Genomic DNA, 14,072 nt, shown 5'->3' with positions numbered 1-14,072 from the left:
AATGCGGGGCCGGGAGTGTGCTGACAACGGGGGGAGTGTGCCGACAACGGGGGGAGTGTGCTGACAGCGGCACACTCGAGTGGCCCACTACTGCCACCGACCCTTCTGGCATTTGCCAGAACTGCCCGATGGCCAGTCCGGCCCTGCCAAGGGGGCTGTGATGGCACTCTTAGTTTTTTTAAAAAGATCCCACATTGTGGAATTGGGCATGACATTCCATTGGGCTGACTTCTTAACTTGCTCTCCTGCAATCTAAAATGTTCCTGCCACTAGATCACCAGGGTAAACATGCTCAGTACTGTTATAGGCCGTTAATATTTGGGCTAGGGGCATGCGATGGCACTAATGTACTTTTAAAAAAGGTACTGTCGGGGTCGTCACGACAATAACCCTCATTCACCAGTCATCCCAAATTAAAGTATGAGCAGAGCATTTGGTACCGGGTAAGAATGAGTCAGACAAATAGCTGGTTCAATCTCAGTTGATGCTCGTGCGTCTACCAGTATCGGCCACGATCACAGCAACTGCGTTTATTTCCGGATACACAGTACTATATTGTGTGTTAGGAGAAGGAATGCATTGGGCGGGGTTTAAGCAGTATATGTCTAGTATTCAGTCTTTCTGATTTGTCCTGATGTCTCCTGGCGAATCCTCCTTTCTTCACATTCCTCAAGTTTCAATTTAAGAAGAAATGATACTTCTTTCCTCAGAGACAAAAAGTAGGGCAAAGGTGAATACTGGCAGCCATTTTAAATACAATTACATCTATATTAGCTAGCAGATGGGAAAAACTTATTGTTTCACAGTATAAGAATACAACAGTACAAAAAGTGTATGAAGATATATCTTTTCACCTTGACAGTACCCCCTTTGGGGAATTGTTTGGCAGATCATGCACTTCATTACAAGTCTCAGAGACCCACACCACTACATTGGCCCTAATTCTTAACTGTCTCCTGCAATGTCTCTTCCTTATCTCCGACAACATGACCTGGGTGAACATGCTTTGTATTGTTATAGGCCCGTGAAGTTTGGGCATGGGTGGCTGTGATGGCAATAGTATATTTTTAAAAAAGGTACCCCCCATTGGTGAAACCACATCCTTGATAGCAAACACTTCACATTTGTGTACCTTAAAGAGCTCACTGGAAAAGCTCCTTTTTGTGTTGCCTGGTTGCGTAAATTGGACACAATACACTTCATATAAATTTGATAATGCAATGATGTTAGTTTGGCTCAGTAGTTTATTACAAATATTTCTTTGTCCACTATATTAGTTTCTCTCCTTGAGAGCGATAACTTTGGCTGCCTCAAATGTACAAATGGCGAATATACAAATGGCGATTTGTAAACAAGATTGAAATACTGTACACCGAATGCATTCAGACAATCACATAGCTGCATGTCTTGTAAAACATTTACAAATGTGACAGACAATGCTCATAATGCACCATGTTGATAAATGTTTGTTTTCTCACTTCAGAAACAGTTTGAAGCCTCTATGTTTGCTGTTTGTCGTTGTAAAACATTAAGGTTTACTGAAACTCTGCCTGTGGTGGTTTGATCTAAATCCTTGTGGTTTTTATTTTCTAGTGGTTTATGGCCACTCGTCTCATGACTCCATGATATCTCAGTTTAATACACCCGTGAAAGCTGGTCACTTGAAGGTCTGGGTGAAACTAGAGTTACTACATAGTGTAAATCACTATATAAGACCAGAGAAACATGACTAAGACAGATACCAAAACTGGGGTACCTGTACATGTACAGTGTGCTGATACCTGCATAATTGGGGACGCCCATGCAGTGTAGGTAATCTAAAAGGGGTTCTCTGTCTTGGTGTTGCTTCTCGGATATTCCAGACGGATGATATTTAAAAGCCTCTTGGTGATGATCTAAGTAGACTGTATGAAGTTAATCTTCATATATACACGTAATCAGTATATCTATGTAATCCTTATATGTAATCATTAACTTTTGTATGTTATTGGTAACATATACAAAAATGTACGCACTCACACTATTCAATCTTAATATTCCTTGATTTTTGTAGTTTGCAATGAAATTGCTTTGTATTGCTAGGATTAGACTTTTTTAAAGCCGTATCTGAACCTTAGTGTTAAAAACATGGCAAACACAATTGCCAAATTTCCTGTAAATAATTCTGCAAAGAGGGAACCATCATACCATAAAAAATACGAGTGGATTTTCATGGGCACATCCAGTATGTGTGTTCCAAGGCCTAATGGGGTGCATATGACTATGCAGCAGGGCTGGCCTTGCCGCCAATGTGTAAAACAAAGGAGTACGGAGTACAAAATGCATATTGTGAAGTGGATTTTCATGGGCCCATCCACTATGTGGGTTCAAAGGCTTATTGGGGTGCATATGAATTGGTAGCAGGGCAGGCCTTGAATTCAATGCAACACTTTTTCAGGAGTCCCCCCTGGACATCTTATGACAGGGGTACTGTGGTGCGTCGTAATTCTTGGCAGCCCATCCACTCACAGCATAGGCTACAACAGCTTAGGAGACCCACTGTTTCATATTGGCCCTTTAAGAAGATTAATGCCGCCTGATGCCAGTAAAAATAGGCTCTGTGACTTTAAGAGTCCCTCCTTTATAAATGAAACAAGATGGGTCTGCTTATGTGTCACACACCACATGGCCAGTTAAATGTTACAATGACATTTCCCAGTGAATGCATTTGTAGTGGTTGAAAGCAATGTTAAAGTTGAAAAACGCTTCAAAAACGCTGCGTCTGAACTAAGCCTAAGGCTGCCGTCACACTAGCAGTATTTGGTCAGTATTTTACATCAGTATTTGTAGCCAAAACCAGGAGTGGAACAAATAGAGGAAAAGTATCATAGAAACACGTCACCACTTCTGCATTTATCACCCACTCCTGGTTTTGGCTACAAATACTGATGTAAAATACTGACCAAATACTCCTTGTGTGACGGCAGCCTAAGAGGGAGAGGAAATTTTCGGCCTGGGGTTAAATATTTGGCCTTAGAGGCCAGCAAAACCCATTTTGGTTTCGTTTTAATGTGTTTTTTGTGGCACCAGGAAAAATGGCATGAATCTCGGAAAAAAATTATTAAGGCTGTGAACTAGGAGTCAGGAATTTTTTCAGGGGCGATCCCCATGATGTTCCTGTGTCTTTTGAGCAGTGTTTCCATCATTTTTAGACCTTAAAAGGACCCCCGGGGGAGATCGTAGTAAAAGTACTTGGGTCTCCCATAGACTTATATTGGGTTCGCTGTTCTGGCTGAGTACCCGAGTATTCCAATTTGCTCGACCCCATCACTATTCAGAAATTAATATTTTGTGTACTAACCATAATTTTTAATCACAGCTTTCATGCATCTTGGCATGCTTTCCAGCAGTGTTTCACACTGCTTCTGGCGCAAAAATGTAAGCAGTTCTTTGTTTGATGGCTTGTGACTATCCATCATCCTCTTGATTACATTCCAGAGGTTTCCAGTGGGGTTCAGGTCTGGAGAATGGGCTGCCCATGGCAGGGTTTTGATGTGGTGGTTTCTTAATTTTGGCCAGAGCTGTATATATTACCCCAGTTGCCACTGCACACATGCAATCAGGAAGAGCTGAGTCGATGCTCAAGAATTAGCGCTTCTTAGGGTATGTTTCCACGGTCAGGAAACGCTGCTTGTTTGACACTGCGCAGAGCTGCAGCGTCAAACAAGCAGCGTCCAGATGTTCCAGCATAGTGGAGGGGATTTTATGAAATCCCGTCTCCACTATGCGTGGAAACCCGCACGCGGCGGCCCTGCGACTCCGGACATGCTGCGCGTCTTTTCAGATCGCAGCATGTCTGTACACCTTGCAGGGACGCAGCGTCCCCGCAAGGCATATCACAGGGCCCTATGGGAGCGAGCGATCATCCCGGATGTGAAGAGTTAACACATCCGGCATGATCGCGTCGCAGAAAGGGGGCGGGGCTTCGCCGCTGCGGCGATACCGCCGGCCATCCTGACAGTGGAAATATACCCTAATAGATGCTCCATTTCTCGTGCGGCTGAGGACTAGTCTCATTAGTGTTGGTAGGGGCCAATATCCATGGACCTTCACAGCTTTTTAATATCAGCCCTTAGCTGTCTGTTTTGCCGTAGCTGGTTATTAAAAATAGAGGGGGCCCCAATTAATTTTTTGGATGAGTCCACCCATTTTTTAATAACCAGCAAAGAAAAAGCAGACAGCTGTTCACTGATTAATAAGCTGAAAAGTTAAATCTTTATTGGGCCCTTCCCAGCATAATGAGACCAGCTCACAGTTAATGTGGTCTCGTACTTTCGCGTGGTAAAATGGGGGTAGTAAGCGGTAAAGGTGAAAAATAGAACAAAAAGGGGGTAAGCAGGACAATAGCCCTGAAAACAAATGTGGATAGTAAGATCACTTAAAATAACAGAGAATAAAAAGTAATAATAATCTTGAAAAAAGAGGCATAGGTCCAAATGTAGGAGGAGGTGTAGTAGGTGGATGAGCTTGAGGCGAATGTGGCGATGAAGGTGGAAGAGGCAGGGGATGAGGTATCCAACAGTTTTTTGGAGGATTTTTTTTTTTTTTTTAGGGACAGCATTTAAAAGAACATAGTATAAAATAAAAAAGAACAATGTAGATACAGTAGTCGGATGTCCTAGTGGAGGAGGAGATGTAGGTGGACATTGCAGTGTAGGTGGAAGAGGCAGGCCATTATTTTGGTGGATTTTATTTCTCTTCCTTTTTGGTAAGGCCCCAAAATAAAACAAATGGCAAATAAAATATAACAATGTCTGGGTGCAGATGGTACCTTTGTCTGGTTTGCCAAAGGCAAAGACAAGTCCTGTGGACTCCACTCCTGGTTTCTTTTAATGAAGGCGAGAGTGGCCACGTTGGCTTTGGACAGGTGGATGCGCCTATGTGTGATATCCCCTGCTCTGATAAACAAATGTTCCAACATTACACTTGCCACGGGGCATGCCGGCACTTCCAAGCCTAGGCCATGTGTCCAGTTTGGAAACCAAGAAGTTAAATGGGCAGACCCAACTTAGTATATGCAGACGTGTGGACATAGACATGTACTCTTCCACCATGTTGTTATAACACTGGCACCTGGTTGTATAGACCGTATCAGATGGTGGTGCTGGATGCATGCTGTGTCATGCTGATGAATTTTTTTCACATTTTAGCCATGTTAACCCTCCCTTCTGAGGTGGTGCCACAGCTGCGTTGGCGACTTCCTCCTCCTCTGCGTTGTGTTTCTTCTGTCAGGTGGGAATGCCGTCAGTAGTGCCTCTACCAGCATGTGCTTGTATTCACACATTTTGGCATCCCGCTCCAGTGACGGAACAAATAATGGTACTTTGTCTTTGCAGCAGGGATCCAGCAGGGTGGCCACCCAGTAATCAGTAAGGAAGATCTGGGCAACTCTGCGGTCGTTGCGCAGGCACAGCAGACTGTATTGGCTCATTCCGCCCTCTCTCTGTTGGAGTCCCTCAAGGCTCTGGCCTGGGGCCCCTACTTTTTTCCATCTATACCCTTGGCCTAGGATAACTCATAAAGTCCCATGGCTTCCAGTATCACCTGTATGCTGATGACACTCAGATCTACCTCTCTGGCCCAGATGTCACCTCTCTGCTGTCCAGAATCCCGAAGTGTCTAGCAGCCATATCCTCCTTCTTCACCTCTCGCTTCCTAAAACTCAATGTAGACAATACCGAACTCATCTTTCCTCCATCTCGCGTATCCCCCCTACCTGATCTATCTATTATGGTAAGCGGCATCACGCTCTCTCCCACACCTGAAATACGCTGCCTCGCGGTAACTCTCGACTCTGCCCTGTCCATCAAACCGCACGTCCAAACTCTTGCCACCTCCTGTCGCCTCCAACTCAAACATATTGCCATAATCCGTCCCTTCCTCTGCCCTTAATCTACTAAAATGCTTGTGCATGCCCTCATCATCTCTCGCCTCGACTACTGCAACATCCTCCTCTGTGGCCTCCCCGCTAACTCTCTTGCACCACTCCAGTCTGTCCTCAACTCTGCTGCCCGGCTAATCCACCTCTCTCCTCGCTACTCCTGTTTCTCCCCTCTGCAAATCCCTCCACTGGCTCCCAATTCCACAACGAATCCAGTTCAAACTACTAACACTGATCTACAAAGCCATCCACAACCTGTCCCCTCCCTATATCTCTGAACTAATCTCCCACTATCTTCCCTCACGTAATCTCCGATCCTCCCAAGACCTCCTACTCTCCTCCACACTTATTCCTCACACAACCACCTCCAAGATTTCTCCCCAATATCCTTCATCCTCTCGAATTCCACGCCTCAACACGTCCGATTATCCGCCACCCTTGGATCCCTCAGATGGAACCTGAAAACTCATCTCTTCAGGAAAGCCTACAGCCTGCAATAACCATTCTGCCGCCTCACCACCACCAGAGCTACTGCACCCCCGACCTTTTGTCTCTTCCCCATTATCCCATAGAACGTAAATCCGCAAGGAAATGAAATTTCAACTCATAGCTGTCAAACAAGTTTATTACAAGATGAATAGTTAGAAATAAAAAAGAGAAATATATAAGTATGCATACATACAAATCAATAATAAAGAGTTTTAGAAATCAAAACAATGAATTAAACATTAAAGACAGATTAATAACAAAAGAAAAACACATTTTTTTACCAAAGTCCACTGTGCTTTAGCTGCAAAAATTGTATTGTGGTGCTTAAAGGCAACCTGTCACCCCCAAAATCGAGGGCGAGCTAAGCCCACCAGCATCAGGGGCTTATCTACAGCATTCTGTAATGCATTCTGTAATGCTGTAGATAAGCCCCCGATGTATCCTAAAAAATGAGAAAGAGGTTATATTATACTCACCCAGGGACAGTCCCAGTCCTGTCCGATGGGCATCGCAGTCCGGAGCCTCCTATCTTCATCAGATGACGTCCTCTTCGTGTCTCAATTCAGTAGACAGCGGGATGCCATACAGAAATAAAAACGATCACAATTGTGGGTATCCCCAACGTTTCGGCATCAAATAGCCTTTCTCAAGGGGTATCAGTTTATTTGTGATGCGACCAACAAGGTGAAAGGCTCCCGCTTAATCTTTTCAACGTCCGGAACAAGGCTCCAAGTAAGGACAAAATGACAAGGACAAAACCTGACCGCAGCATTTTGTCCTTACTTGGAGCCTTGTTCCGGACGTTGAAAAGATTAAGCGGGAGCCTTTCACCTTGTTGGTCGCATCACAAATAAACTGATACCCCTTGAGAAAGGCTATTTGATGCCGAAACGTTGGGGATACCCACAATTGTGATCGTTTTTCTTTTCTGTATGGCATCCCGCTGTCTACTGAATTGAGATAATAAATATACATTTACTGCTGAAGATTTATGGTGTGCCGGAGTTATCTATAATACAGGTCCTTCTCAAAAAATTAGCATATAGTGTTAAATTTCATTATTTACCATAATGTAATGATTACAATTAAACTTTCATATATTATAGATTCATTATCCACCAACTGAAATTTGTCAGGTCTTTTATTGTTTTAATACTGATGATTTTGGCCTACAACTCCTGATAACCCAAAAAACCTGTCTCAATAAATTAGCATATTTCAACCGGCCAATCAAATAAAAGTGTTTTTTAATAACAAACAAAAAAAACATCAAATAATAATGTTCAGTTATGCACTCAATACTTGGTCGGGAATCCTTTGGCAGAAATGACTGCTTCAATGCGGCGTGGCATGGAGGCAATCAGCCTGTGACACTGCTGAGATGTTATGGAGGCCCAGGATGCTTCAATAGCGGCCTTAAGCTCATCCAGAGTGTTGGGTCTTGCGTCTCTCAACTTTCTCTTCACAATATCCCACAGATTCTCTATGGGGTTCAGGTCAGGAGAGTTGGCAGGCCAATTGAGCACAGTAATACCATGGTCAGTAAACCATTTACCAGTGGTTTTGGCACTGTGAGCAGGTGCCAGGTCGTGCTGAAAAATGAAATCTTCATCTCCATAAAGCATTTCAGCCGATGGAAGCATGAAGTGCTCCAAAATCTCCTGATAGCTAGCTGCATTGACCCTGCCCTTGATGAAACACAGTGGACCAACACCAGCAGCTGACATGGCACCCCACACCATCACTGACTGTGGGTACTTGACACTGGACTTCAGGCATTTTGGCATTTCCTTCTCCCCAGTCTTCCTCCAGACTCTGGCACCTTGATTTACGAATGACATGCAAAATTTGCTTTCATCAGAAAAAAGTACTTGGGACCACTTAGTAACAGTCCAGTGCTGCTTCTCTGTAGCCCAGGTCAGGCGCTTCTGCCGCTGTTTATGGTTCAAAAGTGGCTTTACCTGGGGAATGCGGCACCTGTAGCCCATTTCCTGCACACGCCTGTGCACGGTGGCTCTGTATGTTTCCACACCAGACTCAGTCCACTGCTTCCTCAGGTTCCCCAAGGTCTGGAATCGGTCCTTCTCCACAATCTTCCTCAGGGTCCGGTCACCTCTTCTCGTTGTACAGCGTTTTCTGCCACATTGTTTCCTTTCAACAGACTTACCATTGAGGTGCCTTGATACAGCACTCTGGGAACAGCCTATTTGTTGAGAAATTTCTTTCTGGGTCTTACCCTCTTGCTTGAGGGTGTCAATGATGGCCTTCTTGACATCTGTCAGGTCGCTAGTCTTACCCATGATGGGGGTTTTGAGTAATGAACCAGGCAGGGAGTTTATAAAAGCCTCAGGTATCTTTTGCATGTGTTTAGAGTTAATTAGTTGATTCAGAAGATTAGGGTAATAGGTCGTTTAGAGAACCTTTTCTTGATATGCTAATTTATTGAGACAGGTTTTTTGGGTTATCAGGAGTTGTAGGCCAAAATCATCAGTATTAAAACAATAAAAGACCTGACAAATTTCAGTTGGTGGATAATGAATCTATAATATATGAAAGTTTAATTGTAATCATTACATTATGGTAAATAATGAAATTTAACACTATATGCTAATTTTTTGAGAAGGACCTGTATATTGGACTCTTTTTCTCCAGAGCACCCCTGCCTAAGTATAGTGAGCACCCTTGACTTTTGTTTTGGTCCTCTTCGTGTCTTCACGCTGCGGCTCCAGCACAAAGTACTGCAGTGTGCAGGCCCCTCTGACCTTTCCCGGCGCCTGCGCACCACAGCGTGAAGACAAGAAGAGGAAGTCATCCTATTAAGATGGGAGGCCCAGGACCGGACCGCGACTTGGATCGGACCGCGACTTGGATCGGACCGCCAGCGTGAGTATAATATAACCTCTTTTTCTCATCTTTTAAGATACATTGGAGGCTTAACTACAGCATTACAGAATGCTGTAGGATAAGCCCCTGACGCTGGTGGGCTTAGCTTACCATCGATTTTGGGGGTGACAGGTTCCCTTTAACAGACGGAGCCGGGGCGGGGGAGACGGAGCCGGGGCGGGGGAGACGGAGCCGGGGCGGGGGAGACGGAGCCGGGGCGGGGGAGACGGAGCCGGGGCGGGGGAGACGGAGCCGGGGCGGGGGAGACGGAGCCGGGGCGGGGGAGACGGAGAGCGGGGGAGGGAGACAAATTTAGTAATTATACTCATCAATCTGACATTATCAGAAGCCCACAGTGTCATCCCTTTGGGTCCTCACATGGATTGTGGGGGCACCGCCATTCCACTTGGTGAAAAGAAGTCCAGTGATGAAATGACATCTGCAGGGAGGTCACTGCTCTGGGGGGCACAGGATGGGGAAAAGTCACAATACCTAGAATAAAACAGAAAAAAAATCATGCAGAAAACTGGATACAAGTAGTGGCTGACACCAGTGGCCACCGGGCTAATACTGACCAGCACAGAGTGCGAGGGGAGAATAAAGTCAGGGATCTGGAGACATTGTTGTAAAGCTGCTTCGCTCCCAGAGGTCATAGCTCAGTCATCAACCTGACAGCATGTGTCCCCAATAATATTAATGAGAACACATTTTATGTATATAAAAAAAAAAAAAAAAAAAAAAAAAACAGGACCGACCCCTCACCACCAGGCAGAGATTCTCATGCTAAGTAATATCAATCCCTCAGATCTCCATCATCATTCATCCCCTCCCCTGTTCGCCCCCACACACGTAGCACTATACTTTCCTGCACCCCCCCACCGCAAGTGACATCACACACACTGACCTGCACACCACACAGACCCATGCGAGTAACATCAGCCCCATTCTCCCCAGGCAGCCCCATGCAAGCATCACCCCATTCTCCCCAAGCAGCCCCATGCAAGCAACATCACCCCATTCTCCCCAAGCAGCCCCATGCAAGCAACATCACCCCATTCTCCCCAGGCAGCCCCATGCAAGCAACACCCCCCATTCTCCCCAGGCAGCCCCATGCAAGCAACACCCCCCCATTCTCCCCAGGCAGCCCCATGCAAGCAACACCCCCCCATTCTCCCCAGGCAGCCCCATGCAAGCAACACCCCCCCATTCTCCCCAGGCAGCCCCATGCAAGCATCACCACCCCATTCTCCCCAGCAGCCCCATGCAAGCATCACCACCCCATTCTCCCCAGCTGCCCAATGCAAGCAACACCACCCCATTCTCCCCAATGCAAGCAACACCCCATTCTCCCCAGGCAGCCCCATGCAAGCAACATCACCCCATTCTCTCCAGGCAGCCCCATGCAAGCAACACCACCCCATTCTCCCCAGGCAGCCCAATGCAAGCATCACCACCCCATTCTCCCCAGGCAAGCAACACCACCCCATTCTCCCCAGGCAGCCCCATGCAAGCAACATCACCCCATTCTCCCCAGGCAGCCCCATGCAAGCAACATCACCCCATTCTCCCCAGGCAGCCCCATGCAAGCAACATCACCCCATTCTCCCCAGGCAGCCCCATGCAAGCAACATCACCCCATTCTCCCCAGGCAGCCCCATGCAAGCAACACCACCCCATTCTCCCCAGGCAGCCCCATGCAAGCAACACCACCCCATTCTCCCCAGGCAGCCCCATGCAAGCAACACCACCCCATTCTCCCCAGGCAGCCCCATGCAAGCAACACCACCCCATTCTCCCCAGGCAGCCCCATGCAAGCAACACCCCCCATTCTCCCCAGGCAGCCCCATGCAAGCAACACCCCCCATTCTCCCCAGGCAGCCCCATGCAAGCAACACCCCCCATTCTCCCCAGGCAGCCCCATGCAAGCAACACCCCCCCATTCTCCCCAGGCAGCCCCATGCAAGCAACACCCCCCATTCTCCCCAGCAGCCCCATGCAAGCATCACCCCATTCTCCCCAAGCAAGCATCACCCCATTCTCCCCAAGCAGCCCCATGCAAGCAACATCACCCCATTCTCCCCAAGCAGCCCCATGCAAGCAACATCACCCCATTCTCCCCAGGCAGCCCCATGCAAGCAACACCCCCCATTCTCCCCAGGCAGCCCCATGCAAGCAACACCCCCCATTCTCCCCAGCAGCCCCATGCAAGCATCACCACCCCATTCTCCCCAGCTGCCCCATGCAAGCAACACCCCATTCTCCCCAGGCAGCCCCATGCAAGCAACATCACCCCATTCTCTCCAGGCAGCCCCATGCAAGCAACACCACCCCATTCTCCCCAGGCAGCCCCATGCAAGCATCACCACCCCATTCTCCCCAGGCAAGCAACATCATCCCATTCTCCCCAGGCAGCCCCATGCAAGCAACATCACCCCATTCTCCCCAGGCAGCCCCATGCAAGCATCACCACCCCATTCTCCCCAGGCAGCCCCATGCAAGCAACATCACCCCATTCTCCCCAGGCAGCCCCATGCAAGCAACATCACCCCATTCTCCCCAGGCAGCCCCATGCAAGCAACATCACCCCATTCTCCCCAGGCAGCCCCATGCAAGCAACATCACCCCATTCTCCCCAGGCAGCCCCATGCAAGCAACATCACCCCATTCTCCCCAGGCAGCCCCATGCAAGCAACATCACCCCATTCTCCCCAGGCAGCCCCATGCAAGCAACATCACCCCATTCTCCCCAGGCAGCCCCATGCAAGCAACATCACCCCATTCTCTCCAGGCAGCCCCATGCAAGCAACACCACCCCATTCTCCCCAGGCAGCCCCATGCAAGCATCACCACCCCATTCTCCCCAGGCAGCCCCATGCAAGCATCACCACCCCATTCTCCCCAGGCAGCCCCATGCAAGCAACATCACCCCATTCTCCCCAGGCAGCCCCATGCAAGCAACATCACCCCATTCTCCCCAGGCAGCCCCATGCAAGCATCACCACCCCATTCTCCCCAGGCAGCCCCATGCAAGCATCACCACCCCATTCTCCCCAGGCAGCCCCATGCAAGCATCACCACCCCATTCTCCCCAGGCAGCCCCATGCAAGCAACATCCCATTCTCCCCAGGCAGCCCCATGCAAGCATCACCACCCCATTCTCCCCAGCAGCCCCATGCAAGCAACACCACCCCATTCTCCCCAGGCAGCCCCATGCAAGCATCACCACCCCATTCTCCCCAGGCAGCCCCATGCAAGCAACATCCCATTCTCCCCAGGCAGCCCCATGCAAGCATCACCACCCCATTCTCCCCAGCAGCCCCATGCAAGCAACACCACCCCATTCTCCCCAGCAGCCCCATGCAAGCAACACCACCCCATTCTCCCCAGCAGCCCCATGCAAGCAACACCACCCCATTCTCCCCAGGCAGCCCCATGCAAGCATCACCACCCCATTCTCCCCAGGCAGCCCCATGCAAGCAACACCACCCCATTCTCCCCAGCAGCCCCATGCAAGCAACACCACCCCATTCTCCCCAGGCAGACTCCCACTTACCTGATCTATGACTTTGGAGAATGACCCCTATAATACCCCAAATCTTGCACAAAAATCCTCGAAATCCAGCCATGACATCCACAGCCTCCTCCTGTCTGCTCTGCTCTATGGAGGAAGAGGCAAATCCTGCACAAAACACTCCAAAACCAAATCCTGCACGAAATCCCGCCATGACATCCACAGCTTCCTCGTGTCTGCTCTGTCTGTTCTATGGAGGAAGAGGCACCGCCCCTTCCGGTCACATGGGCAGAGGTCCTTTAGCCGACTTGGATTTAGCCTCTACCATATCTGTATGCATCCTATTACATGTCCTCTGTTGAATATTCCTTTTTACCTGCTGCTTTCATCATAATACAAGAATTTCAGTTAAAGCAATCCTCTTTTCCTGGAGTCTTCTTACATGAGAACGTGGCTGAGTTAAGCTATCTGATAAATCGGTATGAACGTGAGTACAGGTCAATACGGAAGCGCCCAAAGGGAAACGTCTATCCAGGCACCACTGCGTTCTACATACCCATGAGTCAGAATAGTAAAAAGGAATAGCCTGCCTTCAGAGACAGTAACTCAAGGTCTGTGCTGAACCTCAGTGGAAAAGGACATTTCCCAGATACACAGTAACCCAGTTCCCAGCCAGACCCCAGTGTGCATAGAAGCACACACTGCAGATAAACAGTGAGAAGTATAACCCTCATCATCCACTCTTCCTGCCTGCAAGCAAATCATGTCTGAAGCAAGGAATACAATGTCCCTACCAGACTTACAAACACAGGACAGAGACCCAGATCCCCATCCACCAGCTAGTGAAAGAGGAAAACGTACAGTTAAACCTACATGGAAAGTCATGGAGAATTTAGAGACTGAAAAATGTGTTGTATATAGTGATGTGTCTTCACTGTGGGAGAAAGTGCTGAGTCACATAGACACTGTATCAAGGCCTGCTTCTCATGAGTTACCACTTGAGGGAGCCCTAGAACAATTATGCACAGCATACCAAAGGTATATGGAGAAGACTGACCAATACATTATTCTCCTGAAGAAACTGAATTTGCCAGAGACTTTAAAAGAATTGCAAAGTTTCCAGCAGCTTAATTCTGAAAGGGACTGCACCGTACGCGACATTAAGACAAAGATAGAGGCTAAAATTGCACGGACACCAGATGCATCATCTCGCTCATCCAAATCGTCTAAGCACTCAAAACGCTCATCTAGGTCAAGTTCATCAAAATA

General features: G+C 48.0%; 1 long non-coding RNA gene across 1 annotated transcript; it reads right to left on the bottom strand.

Moving 5' to 3' along the window:
• Window positions 1-465: 465 nt before the first annotated feature.
• LOC143760061 (uncharacterized) lies at window positions 466-10,247 on the bottom strand. Its single transcript, XR_013212247.1, has 2 exons — window positions 9,671-10,247; window positions 466-700 (listed from the first exon to the last, which is right to left on the bottom strand). It is a non-coding gene; the product is annotated as an uncharacterized LOC143760061 (long non-coding RNA).
• Window positions 10,248-14,072: the final 3,825 nt, after the last annotated feature.

This window comes from Ranitomeya variabilis, chromosome 1, assembly GCF_051348905.1.
Source record: "Ranitomeya variabilis isolate aRanVar5 chromosome 1, aRanVar5.hap1, whole genome shotgun sequence".
In the NCBI taxonomy this organism is placed as follows: Eukaryota; Metazoa; Chordata; class Amphibia; order Anura; family Dendrobatidae; genus Ranitomeya; species Ranitomeya variabilis.
The sequence above is the reverse complement of the archived record's forward strand: the minus strand, read 5'-3'. Positions and strand labels throughout refer to the sequence as shown.